The sequence below is a fragment of the Calonectris borealis genome, chromosome 3 (genome assembly GCF_964195595.1).
Source record: "Calonectris borealis chromosome 3, bCalBor7.hap1.2, whole genome shotgun sequence".
In the NCBI taxonomy this organism is placed as follows: domain Eukaryota; kingdom Metazoa; phylum Chordata; class Aves; order Procellariiformes; family Procellariidae; genus Calonectris; species Calonectris borealis.
In genome coordinates, this window is record NC_134314.1 from 18,780,593 (window position 1) to 18,803,553 (window position 22,961).

Here is a 22,961-nt window from a genome sequence, read left to right on the forward strand (position 1 = left end):
GTCATATTATCTGTGAACTTCTTAAGATCTCCAGAACTGCAACAAATGACTTTTATGCTTATTAGATGAGGTTTAGGCAGATGTTCAAGCAAAATATGCTTTTTGCCCCCAAACAAATTACATGTAGATTTCAAGGAAGTGTTTGTGAAGTCTGAGTCTTTGATATTCAATTCATTGTGGACATGACTCCACCAAGGTCTCTAAATTCTCTGAAACAAAGTGAAGATTTTACATTAGCCCTCCGTTCAGTCTAACTCATTAGAAGATGCCCTTTAAAAGGTACATAAAGGACACCAAAAGAGCAGAGCCTAATAATCCTTATTTCTAGTGCAGCCATCACAGAGGAGAGGGGGAGAGAAGAAAGATTAAACAACCCCATTTCCAGGGATGCTCTGGATCACCTCCTCTGAAAGCCCACACACAAACTCCACGCTGTTTCAGAGGAAACAGATGACACAGTCCCGCAGAATGGCACATGAATAACGGCTCCACGTCACAAAATAAGACTTGAGCTGTGCAGCCTTTTCTGAGACTTTAACATGAAAGTCTGACATGGTGATACGAATGAAAACCCAAGAGTTTTAAGGCTATTAAACTGCTTCTTTACTGTCAATTGCCACTACTTTTTCATTTAGCACAAAATATCAGCAAAAACAATTTTCTTCTTCCAAACTTTGGTTTATCTGACATTTGCAGATAGATTCATGAAATATTTGAGAAGCAGTGATCAAACCCACCTGCACTCTGTTTGCTATTAGTTTGAGCGTCCTTTGCTTGTTCTGTTTATTGCACATCTGTTGCTTACGGCAGCAAGCAGATGAAACTAGCAGATGAACAATGAAGAGGGATAAATTTAAGTTAAGAATGCACTTGCATACATCGGGCGGACCAAAATCCTAGCAAGTTTTATGGCAAAGATGTAAAATCTGACAAAAGCTCGCCAAATGTACTGATACAATTCAATCCAGACAAAAAGGAAGTTTATATATATTCAATGTGGGTCAATAAGTGATGATAAAGGGGACAATATTAACCTATCAGCTCCAACACTTACACTTGTTCCCTGATCCCTAGGACTTTCAACAGAGGCTTACTGGTATCGCTGTGGTAATTCCTCTTTTGCACTACAACTATCCTGTAGTAACACCTCACTGGGAAATATTTCTCCTCTTTGTCTTCTCCTGCAAAGCAAAAGTGAATTAAAGTGGAACTTCTTTGGAGCTGGCAGGTAGCAGGCCAGCAGAAATTGGCTGCCCAATACAGTTGGCGTGTAATCCATGACGAGCTCAGCCACAGTGATAACAGAAAGCAAAACCTGAATGCAGCTTCAAGTGGCAGCAGAGCCATTTCTGCTCACCCCTCCTTGCCAAACACCTTCTGCTGAAACAGTAATATGTGCAGCAGAGGCTGATTGCCTCCATTCATAGGGGCGCATTAAAAAAAATGCTTAGTTGACTCCTAAAGACTTCTATCCCACGCTGCCAAAGAAAACAAGTTCCAAGTCACCAAATTAGTCTTACATTTATTTTTTGTGTCCCTTTTTCAGATAGAGTACAAATAGTACAAGACAGCATTGTATCACTTTACATCTTTCACTTTAAACTACTGCAGCATTACATGCACACACAATCATTACAACCTCAATTACACACTAAGTCTATGCTAAAACAGTCTTTAGTTTTAATAATGAAATCTTACATTCACTTGCATGGGAATAAATATCTGTTGCCGCTGCTGGCATTAAAGCAAGGATCAAGAAATCTGCCACCTAGCCTTGGAAAATGCATGCAGAAACTTACCACGTCCCAGTGGAACATCTCTGCTGGGTATCCCTGTGAAGGAACACAGGGAATGAAGCTTTCCAAAGCACAGACTAGATCTTGCTTTATGATCATCTGGCACACTGTGCCAACTAAATAATAAGCTTCTGTGTTTATATCATGATGCTTAAGAAACCTTTTTTTTAAAAAAACAAAACAAAACAACACCAAACAAAAAAAACCAAACTCGCAAGAGTACAGAAGAGAAAAAACTACCTTCTGCCAAAATCAGATTAGACACCTACTGTTCCATAGCTGTGGCCTCTTATGACCTCAGATTGTATTCTCGTGCTTTCTAGTGATGTGCAATGCTTCAGGGAGGATGTAAAGTAACAGCAAGAAGAAAGAGAAGGCAACTGAAAGGACTCTAGAGGAACAAAATATTGAAAAATATGTACTGGTGTGCCCTCATGCTGAAGACCACCAGTTACAGCACCAGCCAGTAGAAAATTTTGTCCCATGGTTTGGCTATCTGCTATGAGGCCTCAAGAAATACAGCTAGCGAAGGTACAGAACTACAGTCCAATCCACCTACTGAAGATCTTAGCCCAATGAATATTTAGTTCATTAGAGATTTAGTGTTGATTACCAAACTCAATACAAACATCAACACTCCACAGGCCCTGATAACAGATGTGCCAAATTGGACTTAGAGACACAGAAAACCAGAAGAGAAGTTGGTTGTCAGTTCAGACTCCAAACTTTACTGCAGTGAAGGTCAGGCTCATTTACATACTTTTGCAGACTGTGGTCCATATCTGGCAATACTTAATTTATAAGAAATATGGTAATGCAGCCCATCATTTTCTAGGACAGCATCCCAAAGCAAGCTGTGAGTAGGAAGCATAGGAAATAGCTTTAGTAATAGTTTGTTCAGAGCAGTCTTTTCATAAATTATCAACAACCTGACTAATGACTATTTAATTCTGCAACCATGTGCATGTCCACACAAAAAAGGAACCACTGCATAAACCACAGAAGTGACCGAAGTCTTGTTGCTGTAACAACATGTTAATATATTTAAAACACGACTGTTAAGTGTTCTGGGAGATGGGTATGGAGGGGAAAGGAATCTTTCATTATTTCTACACAACAATTAATGAATTAAGTGAATGCAAACTGGATTTCTGAACAGTAATCCCTTAGTTTATGGTCCACCTACACAAACTACATTTTCAAGTGAGAACAAATGCTGACTTGATCTCTGGTAAGTCAAGAAGAGAACAATTCTTCCTTTCCAGGCTTCAAGAAGTTGCAGAAAACAGTTAAACAGAAATAATGTGAAAACGTCTGTGAAAAACTCTGTGAAAGCAGGAAATAATGCAACTTTCTCCCATGCAAGTCATTCAAGAAATTATAAAACAGTATGATTTTTCTCATTGCACTGTAGTCCATTATTTCACAGTGTCACTGTACAGTCAAACTGCAATTGCATCAAGTTAACACTTCACGGATATATGTATGACTGGCTATGTGAGAAAAAAGTGACTAGAAAATATGGTTGAATAAAACAGTCATACACAGCACACTTTAACTGGTGGGTATTTTTCACCACGCAAGACCCAAAATAGAGCTTTCAACAGAATCTAAATTTCAGCTTTAGATCAGGGATGGGTTTAATTTCTAAATAAAGGGCTTCAGTCCCCTCTTCCACCAGACAACTAGTTAATCATGTACACTTAAAGTCATCTGCCTTAAGGAGTTATCTTAATATGAATTTACTAACATGATGGAAACCAGCTCTTTTAGAAGCCAAAGGAAGGGATTTAAATGGGGTTTAAAATTGGTTCTCATTCCTGTTGTCTCTCTTTGATATCATTTAGTAGCCTGGATTATTTTAACTAGAATTATTTTGACAAACATCTGCTATAATACAGGGTTTTTCTTAATATATATAAAAATATATATATTTATATAATCCAGGCTACACTTCTTCCTAAATTAAGTCAAACATCTGTCATAGTACAGTTTTATATATGTATTTTATATATAAAGTATATTTATATGTTAGATTTATACATTTAATATTTATAAGTACATAAAAATATAAATCTATAAAAATGTCTCCAGATATTTATGTGGAAAAAAAAAATGCACATTTCTGAAGAGGAGGCATCTGCAGAAAGGCTATTACACTACACTCTGGAACTGGCACTACCTGCCACATCTATTAAGCGAGTATTTTGACTCTGTGACCTAAACAATTTGAGTTTTCTTATGTAGGCACAGCTGTAGCTCACTGCGCGTGATTTGATAGCGATCTCCAAGACCCCCTTGTCAGCAGGGACGTGATCGAGATTGGTGGCTGAGAGTGTGCAGTGGCAGTCCTGCAACTTGGATTATATATTACCCCTTTGTCAGAGTTTGAGCTTGATGCCATTTTCCCTGTTCCCAGGCTTTTCCACGGATCCTCAGTAGGATTCATATTTCCCTAGCAATATAAAAGAAGCCTGTATGACAGAATTGACCAATTAGCAAGTGTTTTTCATTGGTGTTGCCAGTTTTTATTATGTAACTGTGCCATAGACTGATAAGGCCATTTAAAAGTCCCTCTATAAAACAAATTAATGAATAAATTCACCCAGTAGGTAATTTTATGGTTATAAAAGTTGGCAGGCAGACTTCGTGTCTCTCACTTACCAATCCCAGTTAGTTACTGGTGTCTCTCGCTGCATTAACTGTCTGTCTCCGAGTCTTCATCCTCACAGAACTGCTTGGGAGGTAAAGTAGAATAATTTTCTCTGCTAGATGGCAGGCAAACTAACACACAGGAGACTGGATTTACGTAGATGTTTAGAGATGACTAGCTTACAGAGGTTTGGTGCCTGCCTTCCTTCCTTAGGTTCTTAAATTCTGCCAAATGCCTACCTAACTCTTCCGGCTCACTCATAAATTTGATCCACAATCAACTGCGCAAGTCCAGCAGATATCAGTTGTCCTTTGAATTCCAGACAACCCCAACCAGTAAAAGCCATGTTCTGTCTTCCAGTGGTATTACGGGCTGCTGTTTTCAGGAATAACGGAATAACTCTTTTCCACACATAAGAAACTTCAGCTTGTACAGAATACTGCAGAAAGTCATGTCAACACATAGTCTATCATGAACTCTTCAGACCTGGCCTTTAAGTCCTTACACCGGCTAGCCATCAACTCCAAGCTCACCATCTCTGTTCTTATCTTCAAGCTATTCCAGGGCCTGAGCCCAGAAGAGATAAAAGACCATGTAAAAGCTTAGAGCACTGTCAGCAACTTCAATCTCATGGCCAATACAGCATGAGGAAACAGGCTCTTTCTTGAGTTGAAACCGAATTATTCTGGGGACCAGGTCCACCCCATGAATAGCCACTGTGTTTCTTTGCTTTACCTTCCTGACTGATACAAAATGTATTTTAAAGATATATAAATATCTAATATATATGCACATGTATATATAATACAAAAATACATACATGTATAAAGATTATATGCAAACATTCCAAAGCCCAAGAAACAAGAAAAGAAAAAAGAGAAAGAACAGCTTTTTTCTCACTAATAAAAGGTACCTTAACAATAGCATCAAGAGTGGAAAAAAAAAAAAATCTACTGGACCACTTCTGGGACAAATCACTGAGTTAGGGGAAGTTAAAAAAAGTTTTCTTTACTAAATACCCAGCTAACAATTTTTCTTGTTTCTTTTCCTGAGAAATTAGAGTATTGTACAAGGCAAAAAAAAAAAAAGGAAAATTTACAGAGCTTGGTTTGATTACGTCACAGACCATGAAAGATTTTAAATATTAGAAAAGTAATGGACAGCTTCTAGATCTATGGATGTATATGACGACGTTCCCTATCAAATGCATGGATGAGTAGAGAGGAAAAGACACTATGGAAACAAACACAGAAAACAAACAGATTTTTAAAGCTCCAACTTCTAAAGAATACTACAAACAGACCGGCCACAAGCTCATCTTCTGTCCATGCCTCAGAGGACCCAGAAAAGCCAAGACACTGTAGCACAGGTGTATCACCTGGACCTGAAACTGGCACAAATGCAACACGTTTTGATCTGGAGAGAATGAGCCTGCCCATCTCATTTGCTTGCTTTAAGAGTCATGAACCCATTAGATCCTCATTTCATGGATCCCAAAAAATACAGCCGCTGAATAATGTGACAGAGCCAAAGATTTTTCTGACCTTGCATTTTCCTGTGTTTGTCACCAGCTCTGGTGCCACTGTGGCTTCTCAAAGCACTGCCAAACAGCAGCAACCTGAAATAAACTGGGTGTGGATGTTATTCAGACCCCGTAGGCAGGGGTGAACACATTTCAAAGAAAAAAAAAAATCACTTTGCTCCATGTGAAAGAAATTGCGGTCAGGCAGAAGGGAAAGAACTGGACAATTCAAAGGTTTGGAGAAAAAAACCCCGTAACTTAAGAAAAACAACAAAGGGGTGAGAAGGAAGACAGAGAACACAGGAAAGACAGGGGAGAAATGAGGAGAAAAAAGGGTAAAAAGATAATCTTCCTGGCAGTTCCCAGAAGTGTATTTTGTTGTACAGAGTACAACAACTACTGAAGTGGAATTCCACTGCATTATGCCCCAAACATTCGATATCCCCAAAAGACGACATGAATAAAAGGACAGAGATATGGTAATATTAAGGAACGTTGCTCAGAATTCATGTGTCTAATCAATGTTTGCTATCCAAGAGACTGTAGAGTCCTGCAGTAGCAGAGCACCTCAGGCGAGAGCCGGGAAGTCCTTGCACCACCCCGTTTCCCAGCAGTGGAGCCCCAGACCCTTAGCACACCTCGGGGCATTCTCAGCAGCCAGCGAGACAAGGCCTCAAGGTAATTTGAAACAGCTAGGCCCAGATGATACGCATTTTAAAAGTGTCCTCCTCCACACGGAGCAGGAAAATTCCACCCCCCATCATACTGGAGAAGAGCCGAGACACTGTAGCACAGGTGTATCACCTGGATCTGAAACTGGCACGAATGCAACACATTTTGGTCTGGAGACCATGAGCCTGCCCATCTCATTTGCTTGCTTTAAGAGTCATGAACCCATTAGATCCTCATTAAAAACTCCGATGAACTTCAATGCAATTCCTCATTGAAAACTCCCATAAACTTTAATGCAATGAACCACTGCCTTTGAATTCTAGGGCCAAAACCTAGGTTCCACCTATGAATTACTGTGGCAACCACTAAGTCCATGAATATGTGTGGAAGACCACAGGTTAAATCATTAACATTTGAAATGTTTAAGCTCTATAAGTACCTTAGAGACAGGAAAATCAGCTGCACACAGAATCCAGGAAATAAGAAAGATTTTCTCCACATGAAGAGCGACACTCTATGCTCCATTGTTCCTCCTCTCCCCAAGTTTCAACAAACCAGAACCAAGACTATATGATTGAAATAGTAGCGAGACTCTGAGATCAAGCACAGGTTAAAACAACTTATTGGCATCATGACCAAAGGAGTAAGAGTTCAGAAAAAAACCCAAAACTTCCCTCTCCACTGACAGTTGAATACAACAAAAGCAGTTTGAAAGGAGTTGTGATATGAATAACCATTTCAGCAGATGATGGCAGCAACCAGGAGACTTTCAGAGCAAAAGGGCAACACTGTGTTGACCTGGCTTTTTTGGTTACCAGAAGACAAAATCAGAAACAAACTCATTTTCCTGGCTGAACGTTTTCAGATTTTGCTTCTACTGGAAGAAGCTGATGGTTACTAAGTTTTCAGATTTACAGAGTATTCTGCACCTTGTAGCCACCACCTTCATTAACAGAATTCATGATCGAAACCATAGGTGCACAAAGGTGCAGCTAGTGTTCATCAGCCAAGGCAGGCAGCTCAGAACGCAGTTAAGTCCTACTCCAAATTAACATGGCTAAAAAGATTCTTTCGTGTTTTCCTCCCATTATAGTCATGGGCTGTAGGTGCCTGCTTTGGGGTATGCTGACTATTTTGGCAGTTCTGCTGGTCATACCAACTAGAGCTCTACTACTGGCTACAGGTAACTCAGCAGCCACCTGCATTTAAAATACCTTAAATTTCCACCCATATGCCTTGCCCTCTTGTTGGTCCTAACTCTCCCACAATGAAAGGAGCCCAGGGTGAATTATCGGACAACATCTGTAAGAGGTCTTAAAAGTGAAGTAAGATCAAGCCAACCTAAAAGAGAGTGGTCTTAAACAAAGCCAGTTGTAACTTAAGCATGCAACTCGCAGCTACAGCCACCCCCAAACACTATCTAGCAGTGAGAAGTCACTCATCACTGAATTATTTTCTAGCTTGTGAAGACAACAGTCATAACATGGGCACTACTCTCTAGGGTAACATCTTATTTTATTATTTTCCAGAAACTCGTAAACCACACAGTCAAAACCAACCGCTTTGTTATGCCTTTCCTCCCATCCCCCACATTTTCCCATGTTTTTATTTTTCTCTTCCCCAACTCTTTCCCCCTCCACCCCTTTCCTTGCTTCCTCCTATTCTTTCCCTCCTCTCTGCTTACAAGGAACTGATGAATTAGTATACTCTGAGCTGTCTCCACACTAGCAATAAATCAGTAAGGAACAGTTTGAAACTTTAACATACCACAAGGTTTTTCCTTCTCCACAGTTGACTCTCTCAGAAAAGTAAGAGCTATGTTTACGCAAAACCCAAGTAACACCGAGCTTGAGCTCTGTGGGTTTTTTCTTTGTTGGGGGGAAGGGAAGAGGAAAGCCTTAGAAACTTAAAGCTAGAAACCACATTTAAAGCTGTGTGAAATTACTGAGAAAATGCAAATATGAGCAAGGGGAGTGGAGCCCTGGTTCTGAGACACTTAGAAAGACCAGCTGAGCAATTCTCTCATTTCCACCAGTCAAAATTGTGTTTTTCCTTGCAACTATGGCAAAACACGTGCTTGGTGCACTGCCCAATGCCTGTACTTCCATAGCACTTGACAAGTCTCAGATGAAGGAACAAAGTACATGGGATTGAAAGATCCCACTGCAAACCCTCTTGCTTACACTTGTGTACTTACAGTGGAGCCCAGGTTTTAACAACATCTCGCATCCTAGCTGTAAGACAACACATACACAAGTACCATCCCTTCATATGCTACACTTGAACCGCAAAGCAGATATGCTGGTAGCTGAAAACAGCATTCAGAGTGGGGTGAAGTCTGGTTAACTTACCCACAGCTCTCTTTGTTCCTGTGACTCCACAACCACAAAATTCCAGGCAGATATTTTTAAGAGACAGCATTTTTCACAGCTCCCAGTATGGACAGCAAGTTCCCAGTCTCATGCCCCAGATCTGCCCCTCAGAGATTAGCATGAAGTTCTCCCTTGTTCTGAAGAGTTATCTTCCACTAACAATATTAAGAGAGAAAAGAACCAACAGAGCACATACAGTCAACGGGACTGGGAAGAAAATATTGCCGAAGTACAAGAAAAGAGAAAGCTTCTTCATAGAAAGAGTAAAACTTCACAGAAATGTTTTGTGCAGTAATTACAGCCATCTGGAAAATTACTTTTACTTTTTCCAAAACCATGCCTAAAACCAGCAACTCTAGCTAGAATTGGACAGCTTCACTGCAGAAGGAACAGCTTCCATCATACCATATCGCACTGTGCATCAGCTATGACCCAGAACTGCCCCTCTAGTCTTCAGAGGACAGAAAAGTACAGTGTATTTGAATTAGATGTCATGGTATACAAACTCGCTCACCATGTCAGTGTGACACACCAGACTAAAGCACAAGGAGAAGCCTAGGATGGGATTCAGGCTACCCAAGATAGTCACCCTATTGTTGGTGCCTAAAGAAGCGGATTTTCTAAGATAACTGCCTACATTACCTACTCAGCGAGAGGCAGGAAAATTATTTTGAACGCCTTCAGAGGGAGATTGTGTATCTAGCATCAGGCATCTCAGCCAAAGGAAAAAAAAAACCCACCCAAAAAGAAAAAACCCCACCACATCTTTCTGGAAGAATTCCATCTTCTGACAATAAATCCAACAGCTTGTGCTGTGCAATGGGCTGAACTATAGTTCAGTAAGATTTTATTTTTTCTCCTCAGAGCCTGAGAGAGAGAAAACTCTGATACAGCCTGCTCGGTGCATCCTGCAAACAGGATCTAGCCTGATCATCAGTACTAGCTACTCACCATTTCTCTTAATAGCAGCACCAAATTTAAAAATAGGTAACAGACGAAAAGATTTGAGAATTCCTGCATTTCTCACCAAGTAGTCAAGCCTTCATATCATCTGATGCTTCACATGACAAAAACTACACCTATCAGCTAGGACATTTTACAACAAACTTCTGGCCTGACAAACTTGCCTCTGGATTCGAATCTCTGCGCACTGTTCAAATCCAATTGATCATCTCCCTGCATCCTCCTAAAAGTTTTATTTTCTTTATCTTTTTATCTCCTTTCCTATACATAATACTGTTGCTCTAACGTCCTCCTGCTTGAAGCAGCCTGTCCTCTTCCCATCACATCTCCATCACAATGCAGTTCTTCAGTCTCACCTCCACTGCGCAGTATCCAAGGCAAGGTAGCCCAGGTCAGCCAAACAGGAGAGGTCAAGGTGTTCTACTAGGCAACTGGCTTGGGACAAGTTTTCCTCTTCTCTCTGGGAGAGGACCAATTAGCCTTTTTTAAGCACATTGTTACAAAATATAATTAAATTATGGTCTATGTTAATATCTCAGCCATGCTAGCTTGGTGAATAAAGTGTTGTTTGTTCTCAAGCTTCCTCTCACACATTACAGAATTACATGTTCTAACTACATTTCTCCAAATCATGTCCCGATGCGACATTCAACCAGCACATGCTTGAGCACAGACCTGTCACTCACATGGGCTAGGAAACTTACAGACAGATTCTTATTATGTAATAACACTTTGATTAGGAGCAGATGTTTAATTTGGTCTTGTTTCTTCCTACCTTCTTATTGATGGCCAAGTCATTTAGCACAGGCTTTGGAAGACCTTCAACCAACACAATCAAGAGAAAGTTCTTATGTCAGTGTGAACCATTAAGATTGCACGCACCAAAAAAAGGATGATCTAGTGATTAGAACATCACCTGAGTTATAAGAAACTACCAATAACCTCTTCTGCCTCAAACTTACTGCATAACTGAGCAGCTCACACAGTTTAGTCATGCCTCAGACACATCAGCTGGTCCCTACCGCATCACGCAGGCTGGTGGGTGGAGGAACAGTGCATTAGCTGCCTGAGTGCCTGTTTTCCTTCTCTTCTCCCTCTGCAGAGTGAGAACCAGCATTTACAGTATTTTCAGAGGTATAATGTATTAGCCTCAACATCAGCCGCAGCTCTAATCCTTCACAGTAATATTACTGGTGAATAGTAATGCTTCCTGCTTTGTTGGTGTTTTTTTTTTTTCCCCTCCCCACATTTAACAACGTTTGCAGTATAACACATGTACCTGTTTACTGCAGAAAGCAGAAGCACTGTAGCACCCTGTCTGCACGTGGCAGAGACCGTGCATAACACCCCTGCAGCAGCAAAGGCAGAAAGACCGAAATGGAAGGTTGAAGCGCTCAGGCATGTAGAGACAGCAGAAAGCATAAGGGGAAGAAAGGAAAGAACGCAGGTTCACCACAGTGGAAACACTCCCTTCAGGGCTCCCCACGCTACAGTTGTCTAGATAACAAGTACCGATAAGTTACAGACCTTTGATTTCGGGATCACATGCAGAGGAATGCTATTGGGATTTTCTCCATACCGCTTTGTACACTTGAGCACAGCTCTTAAAAATCAATAGGTGTTGGGCCTTGGTTTATTACTTCTAGCTTCCATTTAGTTTTCTCCTCTTACTCATCGATTAATTGCAGTAAATTAAGATGCTTTTGGAGCTTGAACTATAGTTTTTCTTTCCTCATTTATAACAAAACCTTAAGAACAAGCTACTGGCAGTTCTACATTTGTAAATGGCTTTCCCTGCCAATTAATTCATTTAGTAAGGACAGTATGGAGCTGATTAAAACTTTTTGGTTTTTTAACCTTTAATATTATGGAAGAGACTTGACTTTTGAGTTACCCAAACAGAACAGATGTTGAAAATTAATAGGAAAATATCAACTCAGTATAGAATAAGCTGTCAAAAAATAATTTAAATTATTTAATGGTATCAGCATAGTTGATTTGAATTGCAATAAAAATATAAATAAAATAAATAAAAATAAAAAAGCATGTTGCCTTACAAGTCACTACATTGTTAGAAAGAGAAAACTGAAGGTACTTAAGTCAGTCCCTTACACCTTCTACATATCTACATAATTCATCCTGCTAAAGAGGGAACACCCCAGGTAACAATGAAGCAATGCAAAAACACCCAGTGTGATCAGAACACTTGACATTGCTATAGATTTGATATGCAGTGGAAGTGGCAGCCTACTCACAAGGTAGGAATTGCCTGCTAACATTTTGCATTGCCTCTTAGCACTCCTAGACCATATTGACCCCTTCCCCCACATTGCAACAGGTACTCAGTTCTGGCGTGTGGGGTGTATCCCACGCTGCACATTCATAGGAGCAGTTTTGGTTTGTGGCTCTGTGCAAGCCACCTGCACTCTGCTCGATCCGTAACTCCTGCCTGCTCATGAGCGTGGGCAGGAAGGACACCGAAACACAGCCCTCGCTGCACGCTTCTTATGGGTCACAGTACTGACCTGCTTACTAGCAGAGAGCACGCTGGGCACAGGGATAGAAAACACATACTCTTCACGGTTTCCCAGCAGAGATCTGGCATGCAGCATAAAGTGAGGGAAATTTGTATAGACTTATCTGGCAAGGAGGAAAACATTGCTAGGGCAGCTTAAGTTTGTGCTAATCATTCTAGTGGTTTATAAAGAAGAGTTAAAACCAAAACAGTCAAACAAAGAGCTTTCTTGAGTGAGTTTTGATGGTTTTTAAAGGAAGTTAACACTACGAGAATAAAGTCAGTTTACTTTCTGAAGAAGGAAACAAAATAAAGCAGCGACACATATTTAAAGCATTGATTACACAACATATTCCCTAAGCCACTTCATAAAATGAGCTCCTTCCACAAGTCCAAGTGATCAGTCCATTACCTAAAAGGTGACTAAAGTTTGTCCCACAAAAACAATACCCAGGAAACAGCTAACAGCTCTTTGAAGACATGCTTCTCCCTATGTAAAACATCTACATCAAGCCTCTAACCTCAGTCATCATTTATGTCTGAAAAAACCTTTTCAGAAGCTTGACAGATACTCAGATGGTTGCTCTGCACTGTCACAGCCAGTTTATTAACAGGAATCAAACAGACTACCTTAAATACTAAGTCAGCTCTTGTTCCATACTGTGAGATACCCAGAATAGGGTCGTCATCACCCTCAGACTGCAAACTCCTCTGTGGGAAAGAGATTTTCCTTTTTCTTTTATGTTTGCACAGCACATGCTCCAGTGGACCACAGGTTTCAGAAGTTAACATCAACGCAAACAAAGTTATAAAACAGTTCAACTAATATTAATATACTTGGTACTAAGTTCTGTGCCTCAAAGAAATGGATGAGCAGCTGAATTTAGTGGACAACCATTTTCTCCAGGCCCACTTGGGTGTCAGGAAGTATCTTTGCAACAGTATTTGTCTGAGCAGTTCTGACTCCTGTAGCTTCCTCCCTTTTGTATACAGCCTAAAAAAGCAGAAGTGATCACGTCAACCATTTAACATTATTTCAATGTTAAAAAAACAAAGCAGAAAAACCTTAGCAAAACTAAATTTTATTGGAAAAAGTTATTATTAAAAAGGCTGAATTAAAAAATGATAGTTAAAGATATTCTACACGTTCCAGGGGCCATGTGTTGAACATTTTAGATAGTAGGAATCTTTCCAAGTTCAACTCGTGCTTTCCCAAACCAAACAAGACAAACCACAGAAGCCTGACCTCTTTTCAGCTTCTGGGAAGATCACTGATGAGGTCGTTCATTATGGTCCCAGCCAAGTAACATGGTACACACACGCACACCACCCACCCAGCTCTTGAGAGATACCCCCTATTTAAAAGGAATCCACTGTACTAAGAAATGAATCTTTTTTGGTAAGTTCTGTAATTGTTACTTTTTCCTATTTACTTTAATGGTCACTACAGTGTTTTATGTTAAGGAGACTGTGAAAAAGCAGCCACAGTGGTCTGACGTACCAGTTTAAAATAGGGATGTTTGGAAAGGAATTGCTCCAGAGGTTCTAAACTAAACATGGATTGCAACCCACTGCTTAAAATTAGCTTTTGTGGTTTGTTTTTAGATATTCCTAGTAACAAACTCAATCTGATTGCTCTCTCTTGGTTGACTTTATTGCACCTAGCAATCTAGGAGGCCAATAATAGAAATTTCATTTAAAATATGGCTATTAATGTTCCTAAAGATAGTCTATTACATGAGTAAGCTGTGTCACAGGCCTGAAGTCATTCTCTAGATTTTTTTTTTTTATTGTCAAAGGACAATAAGTGCTTGGCTAGGAGTTAAGAGCTTTACATGCTTTTAGGATGAAATAGTTTGTCAATATTAAAACTAGACAGGAAGGAAACTTTCAGAGGGAAGGAACTGAACCCTGGAATGTCTTTGAATTCCTATTCCATATTTAATGAAAGGAGCCCCCCACCAAAGAACAAGTGTTTAACCAAAGGCATCCCACATTTCTTTTCCGAAATCCTTGGTTAACCTACATTGTCTACTAATACAGTATTTTGCCCTAGTTAATTGGCAAAGGCAGCCCTTCAGTTTCTTTCCAGCAGGAAACCAATTAAATAGATTCAAGAGCAAAGCAGTCCTACTTCAAAAACAAACAAGAGGGAGGAGCACATCAGCTGGCTGCTGCTTCTCCAAAACAGTTCAAACAAGCCATTTGTTTAAAACTTGGAGACACAAGGGCACTGCATCTCATTTACACCTGTCAGCACAAGTGGGAGCAAAGGTGCTTGGTGGCCTTCAGATCTCATTTGGGTGGGAAAGGCCAGAGCAGAGCAGTTTAGGAAGATCCCTCAATGTAACAGAAGATGGGAAATTCAGGGTTTCTTTCATCCATGCCAAACTCTGTTCTAAATGGAGAACAGGGAGGTTTTTGCACCAGACATACTGCACCAGCTGTAAGCCAAGGCAATGCTAGCTAGACTTTAAGCCTCTGAAGTCTAATAGCTGAAGTCACGCAGTTGAGTTAATGGGGCATTCAGGAATATGACTGACAAAGCAACTGCATCAATAACTACTGGCACATTTGTAGTCTATCCATACTTTTTAAGAGAACAAAAAAACCCAAACCCCACTAATGAAGCGACAGTGAAGACGACAAAGACAACAGTGAAAATGAGAAGGACGTGCAGACCAGGAAACATCCAAATACAAGACTTAAAACCATATAAAGCATAAGCTGACCACAAGGGGCTTCTAACTATGTGGTTGTTAGCAAATGAATAAAAGTAACTAACCATTTTTAAAAACGCCTGATAAAGGTGACCAAAAAAAAAAGTAGGAAAAAATAATCACAAAGTAATATAAAAGGAACTGATTATGGTCACAGAAAAATAGCACTAGAGTGAGAATTCAGGCTGCTAGGCAGAGACCTCTTCCCCCAGGTGCTGGTCAGCAATACAGGCTCTTGCACTTGGGCACAACACTTCAATACTGAGTGACAAACTGAACTTAACTTCTAACCATAGGTTTAAACCAACTGAGCTGGGTTGAGGAGGATGCACCAATACATGCTAGCAACCTGAAATAACCAGGAGGCCTGGGTTCCTGCAATGCCAGCAGTGGTCAGAGACTTAGCAGATGGAAAAAAAGCAGGCAAAGTGGTATGTAGTGTATAAGGCAATACAATTACCCTGTGTCACAGACAGTTTGTACTCTCCTGCCTTCTCTACTAATACTCAAAATGAAATGTTTTCTTCTGGGGAGATTGGCTTTGTGTTTTGGTTAAAGAAAGCATGGTTGAAAAGTGGGTGTTGCGCTTGGAACAGCAAGTGGTGAGGTTTGTGAGGGCTCCAAGTTCCTGGGGAAGTTCCTTCCACAGCCCCTGAGAAAACTACTTTGCTTGTGCAGCTCAGCTTGTGCCTGTGACAGGCCAGCCACCAACCTGCTTCTTCTGCAGCCCTAGTCTTTACAAAAATGGGAACAGCATCTCAAAATTATGACAGAGACATTAAAAGGACTACTGATTAACATGGCAAGCTGTAAATCAGCCTTTTACCATGGTGGCAAAGGAAAGGGATGAAGCCGACAGGTCCCCTCTCTGAGATGCAGAGCTCTTCGGCAGCTTCACTCCCACTGGCAGTTCTTATCCTGCAGGATGGTTTCAAGCCAACCTACAAATTTTATAGGAAAGTGAAACTGGATTGAGACATGCAGAAAGCAAGCCAGAATCAAAGGAAAAAGGAAGGAAGAGCTCAATTTCTAGCTATTGGGGATGGGAGGAAGATTCAGTAATACTGAGATGACAGCAAACATGGAGAGAGCTATTGATCCCTGTTGGGATGGATATACTAACAGGAGAATCAAAAACTGATCAGAGACAGAATTAGAGGCCCCATTGTAATGTCTGAATCTAGGAAGGGGCAAGAAAATTTCTCAAGTACTGCTGTAATTAATTTGTGTAAGTTGCATTCAAAAAAAGTAGAAAAAGTGGAGCTTGTGAAAGCTCAGGAACTGACTTTGTTATGCAGCAACGAGACCCTTTTGCACAAGACAGATGATTGCTACAAGGACTGGTATGCAGTGGTTGCCTAACTCTTCTCTATGAAGGTCAAAATACGCAACAGCAGACAAGTGTCTTGTCTTGTGCCTCTTTCCCTACTTTGTAGATTGCCAGTACATTCCAGCATATTTAAGTACTGGAATCCTACTGCTTTTCCCTGTTGCTTTGTGGATCTGCAGTAGTCAGTGTCCCCTACTCCCTTTGCACTCGCTGAACAGGAGAAAAAAAATTAACTATCCCCGACTCTGACTCTTCCAACCCCTTCTTAACAGAAAAGTGGCCAGTTATACAGAACCTGGCACAAACATTACATTTTTACTAAATTTCATTTTAGCTATCAAAGTTTTCTATGTTGGACTGAGCCAAGCTGTGCCTTCGGTTACTGCTACAAGACATAACATAATAATAATAATGCAAATTATGAATGTGTCACTGGAGCTAGATCATCCACACTGCACACTTGTCACCAAATTATGGTACACTGACTCAGTTGTAGAGGTCTCAGCTGCCATTAGGGTTACAGTCAGCTGCTTAGAAAACATTATCTTTACCTGAAGCAAAGCCAAAATATTTTGATCACTTCCTTCCACAGCAAAATGAAACATTATAACTATTTTAAGGTTATAAACAATGAGAGAGAAATAAACAACTCCATAAGAAAGCCCCACAATTTCAAGCCAACACTAGATCATTAGAGAAGAATTTCGCATTTTACTGGCAAACTCTGACTTTCCCCATCTGCTCCCTTCTCTCCTCACTAATGAGCAGGAGCAAGCTACGTCTATGAAAGCATCTCTAAAGATGACGAGATGCACAAGCTTTTCTCTAGACGCTTAGGAAAGATCAATGAGTTCTGCCACTGCCTTCACTATCACGCCGACAGGATTGGCGGGCTCTTGCCTCCTAGACGAGGAAAACCAGAGGGCAACACTCCTCCGCTTTGTATTAATAGTCTGAACTATGTATGGTATGTTCTTGTTCGTTACACAAATACCTCATGATCATCCGTATGCCACAAATATTTTCCAATACAGACCTCTGCCAGGATATGCTCCATTTCAGTAATCCTTAGAGCCATTTCAGTGAAACAGGGTTGGCAGGCAGCAGAAAAATTAAAAAAACTCAAGGCACATTTCAGCTATGTATGTGCACAATATGTCAGAGCTGCTCCCACATTGATCACAGAAGTCCACAAAAGATCATACAAGTCCACAGTTGTTTCACATTTGCCAGAACAATGACACTAAGCTGAGGTTTTTTCTTCTTTAAGAAGAAAGACCAGCTCTGCATGCTTTTCCGAGAGACTGGACGCAGGTCCCAAGAGTACTTCATGCACACTTTTCCCCTTGTATTTCAGAAAAGGGGATATGGTGGCAGGAGAGGTTTGAGGATCTTTAGAAACACCTCAGCAGAAAACTAAACGAACAGGGAGGTGAGAACAAGCTGCGCTGCTGCTAAGAACATGGTGGGGAATGGGTGCAGAGGCAGACCGCTGTGCCTGAGGGCAGGGGACTCTCCAGGGGAGGGATGGAGAGCTCATCTCAGGAAAGGAGGCTAAGGGACCTTGGCTTATTTAGCTTCACACATGGAGATCAAGAAGAGATATGGTCACTCCCTGAACACACATGATGCAGGGTAATGTACATCACACAGAGAGGAATTATTTAAGCTAAAAAGACATCACTGACGACAAGGACAGACATGTATATATTTGCCATTGTCCATTTATTATAGAAACTTTCTTCAAGTTTCTAAGTATCAGAGATGCACTATATGTTTCTATTACAGCTTTCCAAAAGCAGGGGGAGCAGAAATACTGATTACTTGTAAGCTGAAAGTTTATGAAAGGAATTATACTATCTACAACCCAAACTGTGAGGGACACAAGAAATCCTTTCCACATCTCTGTATTTAAATTTTAAATCAACTAGTTAAAATAAAAAGACAGCAATGAAACTGTAGAATTGTTTTTTGAACCTCAACTTGCTTTTTAAGCAAGGGATATGGAAAACAGTATTTTGGTTTTAAATTAAATTTAATCTCTCTTCCTTTTTTCCCCATTTTGTTTTTCTGCTAGTAAAAAAGATGTGACAAAAAAGATTTTTTCACTTAGTACTAAAGAAGTGAGCAGAAAAAAAATCCCAGATGAAAAATATTTCAACAAGCTTTACAATTAAACAGTGCTTCTTTACACCAAGACATGTTACTCAAGCTGAGCACACAGCTTGTTACATTAAACCCTCAATACTTAAATTCAAGCCAATGAGGACGTGATTATGTTTTCTTCACAAGAGGTTTTTCCTGTGATCAGAAGTCAAGCCAGAACATCATTACACTTTGATAATTAAGCCAAGAACATGAGTTTCAAAGGAAAGGAGGAAAAAATCTAAAATCTGCCAGTCTGTAAGTATATGACTTTTCAATACTATTCCCAGAAGACGCATGCGAAAGTGGCATTGCTTGGGAAAATGGAAAGCTACCAATAGCAAATCATGAGATCAGACAGATGAAGAATCTAAAAATGTCATTATTTCTGCATATAGTCATGTATTAGAGGAACCGTAATGCAGCACTTCCAGCTCTAGTGATATTTACAGGATGGTCTTTTCCAAACCGCAAACAGAGAAGTGGATAGACTTTAATTATTTACACCGAATTTTTACTGCCTTCTAGAAGACAAGAAGATAAATATGTGCTACTTTTTTTTTTTGATTGACTGGAAATGCATTTATCAAATATATCAACAATTTCCTATGGAGTACATATAGATCTGTAGCCATCTCAAAAAGGAAATCACTTTTTTATTATCTCACCTCCTTATTTGGAGTATGGATTTACTGGCGCTTAAAATTGAAAATGTAGTATTGTGGGACATTAAACTGTTAAATCAAGGACCATATATGAAAGTAAAACAGGCTCTGTTATAGAGATAAAGATACATATTTTATATGTATGTTGTATAGGGATATAAAAATAAAAGCCTAGTGAACTCATTTTAGGTAGTACCGTAAAACTGTGCTTCGAAGACAGTTATTCTGCACCAAAACAAGTCTTTCTCTCTGCACCTTGGACTTTGCTAGGAAGTTAACTAGAATGCAGATTTTGCTGTTTTCCTACATTTAATTGGTAAATGAACCAACCCTTTTCATTCTAGAGCTCCATAATTAAAAGCAAACTTTGACAAATTCCCTCCTCTGTAGTAGTTTGGGCTGTGTGGTTTTGATTTTTATGGGGGAACACAACAGCAATTCCAAAGACTATAAAACCCATCTTTCGGGCACTTTTTTTTCCTCCCAGCTCCTGTTGGCATAAGAGTCCTATGAAAGAGCAGCTGCATTGGAAACGGCATCTCTCTGTGCCCAGGCCAAGTGTTGTCAAGACAGTCAATGCAAACGCCTACCACAACAATTCCTCCTTTGTCAGTCACAGGGATCCCATGAGAAAGCACCAACCAGTCTAGGAATTTGGCTCAAGGTAGTGTTAGACAAGCCTGAAAAACAAAAAATAAGGGTCAGACTTTATTTAGATTGACTGTATAAAACCGGAACAAACAGCTCCATTCTGTCAATGAGCTTTTAAAATTGTGTGGTGGCACAAGTGGTCTTAGTGCAGAAAGACAAAATTCACCTCTTAACTCTTTCTATTCTCTGCACTTACCGGCTCAGTTTGTACTTATCAGCTTGGGAAGATTAATCCCATCACACAAGACACTTATTTTTTTTAAATTAAATGGATTTCCAAGCCTGAAAAAAAAATACATTTTACTCTCATCTTACATAGCTGCAGCCCCCATGATCCAGAACTTCAGGAAAACATACTCTGAAGGATGACAAATTGAATTCAGGTTCAGGGACGACTTATGTACAAAACCAACAGTGAACTACAACAACTTTCCATACACTTAGCAAAGCATTTCTAGAAACTGTACCGGGAAAACATACATATAAAACCACACGCAAAGCCCAATACTTTGAGCAAAATCAGTCTGTAGGCAGAGCATTTTAATAAATGTGATGAGATGCCAGGGAAGAGGAGGAATTCAGAACACAGCAGTTGGCAGGAGTCCTACTTTCACTTCAAGCTATTTCCCATTTTCAGAACAGTATTATATCTGAGAGGGAATTTCTGAGCTCAGTTCTTTTCCAGTGAATACTCCGAAAACCTACATCCTCAAACTAAGTATGTAGATTTTTAGCATAAAACTGGTCCTTTATTCAAATCTAAAAAAGGTAGCTTTGGAATTAGTTTGTAGCCAAACATGGAAGATTCTGGTCTTCCTTATTCGTCTTAAGTTTTAAACAACATGCTATTTAAAAATACTTGTAATTATCAAGGCGTGCATTAAACTTTGGAACTTCTAAAAATGAGCATTTAATTTCTGCAACATTCTCATCCTCTACTCTCTGATTTCCATTTAGAGAGAGATGTGATATGAAAAAAGTATCTACTACACTTTTAGAAACAAAACAAACAGCAGATAAAGGAATGGCCTGACAGCTCAGGCAACCTTTACTTGAACAAGCTCAGATATATGCACACTATAACATTCTAGGCTACTGATCAGTTATTCAATCAACAGTATGTCACCAAAAAGACGTTCCCTCCTCCCTTTTTGCACATCCTCCTCACTTTAACCTTCCCCTCCTACTTGCTTCTTTGCCACAAATCCTGCTTGAAAATTAGGAAATCTGACAAAATTGTGTTGTTGCCCTCTTCCCACATTCTCTTGACATTTTAGGAGGGGAAAAAAAAGTGACAAATAAAATCTATTTTCATTACAGTATATCTGCTCGTAAAATAAGAAAAAAAAATCCTGAAGCTTGAGGTCAGAAGGACCATTGGATGCTTAGCTTGTTAACCACAAATTATTACCCATTTCCCAAGTACCCTGAAAGCAAGACAAGTAACTTGTACATGGCTAACAAATACTGCTCGGGCACATGACCTGCCTTGGGCTGGGCACCTCAAGAGATCCACCACTTTCTCTCATGGTGGGAAGGGCAGTTTACTGGTTTGAAGAGCTGCAGTCATTCACCTTCTTTCCATTTAGAATTTCAGCCAGGGGTTCTAGTTATGCCTCTCACTCTCTAAATAGGAGGAGGATGAAAATAAAAAATAAAAAAAGAAAGTAAGAGAAATTTAGTACAAGATACTTTCTTGTCAAGGCAGCCAAGATGCTCAGTCTCTTCTCATACTGTCGGGGTATGATAAGTTTTAGGCTGCCTGCAAACTCCTTTCCTACAGCTCTGCTACAGATGTTTTCCAGCTCTTCTGCCAGCCCTTCTTCTTTCTTAGCACAAAACTTGTCCTGGCCAGTACTCTCAGTCATTGCATCAGCTTCATCCGACTCGGGCACCTCCCGACCTCTTTCTTCCTCTTAAAATCTTGCCCTTGCAGCACCTCACTCAGGACTCCACAACCGCTCCACCAGCCCTGCCTTCCCCGGGCCCCTCTCCCACTTCTATCCTTCAAAGGCAGGAGGGATCCTGAGGAAACAATTCCCTCTATCAGCGGCCTTTGTCTCTTCTCCTGTTTGCTCCTGGGCAATCTCTTCCAGCCACAAAAATTCAGTTATCCTTTCTACAGAGGAAGCTCACAGATTTACCTCCTATTCCAGGCCTTATCCAAACTGGAAATTTCAATCCTCCCCTCTGACATTTCCTTGGAGGTATCCAGCTACTAGGTTAAGCTCTACGCAGAGCCAGACAAACCTCTTATCTCCCCTCCCACACAAGGCTTTCCCAAGAGGCTCTTCCTTGATTAGCCAGCATCCTGCCAGCCCCCCAGTCTGCAGCCTGATCATGATATTCAACAAGAACCTGTACATCTAAATCCTGTAGAAAGAACATGCATAATATATATAAAATGCAGTCTTTTCCTTCTGATCTGTCAGACAACTAAAATGCTCATCCAGGCACTCAAGATCTTCCTTCTTTTCATGGGCTTCAACTAACAAAATTTGACTTTGAGAAGTATTTCTGAAGGGACATAAGCAATGGTCACCTCCCCTGCATGCCCCCTTGCCATTTTAACCCCTTTTTTGCTATTTAATTCATGTAAAAAACCCAAACTCCTTCTCCATAATTTTAATAACCTCCTCAGCCTGTTTTCTCTTCTTCATTTTTCACCAGTGTTTAAGAGCCAGCTGCCTACTTCTGATCAGCCGGTGACACTCTCCTCCATCACCAACAGAGCATTCTGTTTCACAGAGATGGACCTGACAGATGAATCCATCCAACCTATTTTAGACATTTGTCTTTGGATGAGATGAAGTCTGTCCTAAAATTATCTGGATCCAATAATTACAAACAGACAAATGCAGGGGAAAAAAAAAAATAAAAGCTGCTCACACCCCACCCTTTCCACATTAAATCACTACCAGGAATTTTTTCAGCACTAATAATTCTTGTGGCTCTTT

General features: G+C 40.2%; 1 protein-coding gene across 3 annotated transcripts in view; it reads right to left on the minus strand.

Moving 5' to 3' along the window:
* The window catches only part of RNF144A (ring finger protein 144A), a 66,014-nt gene that overhangs the window by 29,066 nt on the left and 13,987 nt on the right, over positions 1-22,961 (minus strand). For 2 of the 3 annotated variants that reach the window (XM_075145112.1, XM_075145113.1), the window contains exon 2: positions 19,944-20,033. The gene's annotated coding sequence lies outside the window, so the exon portion shown is untranslated. Of the gene's footprint in view, positions 1-4,460; positions 6,737-19,943; positions 20,034-22,961 lie in introns of those variants that run through there. The other variant, XM_075145114.1, reaches the window with a different exon arrangement.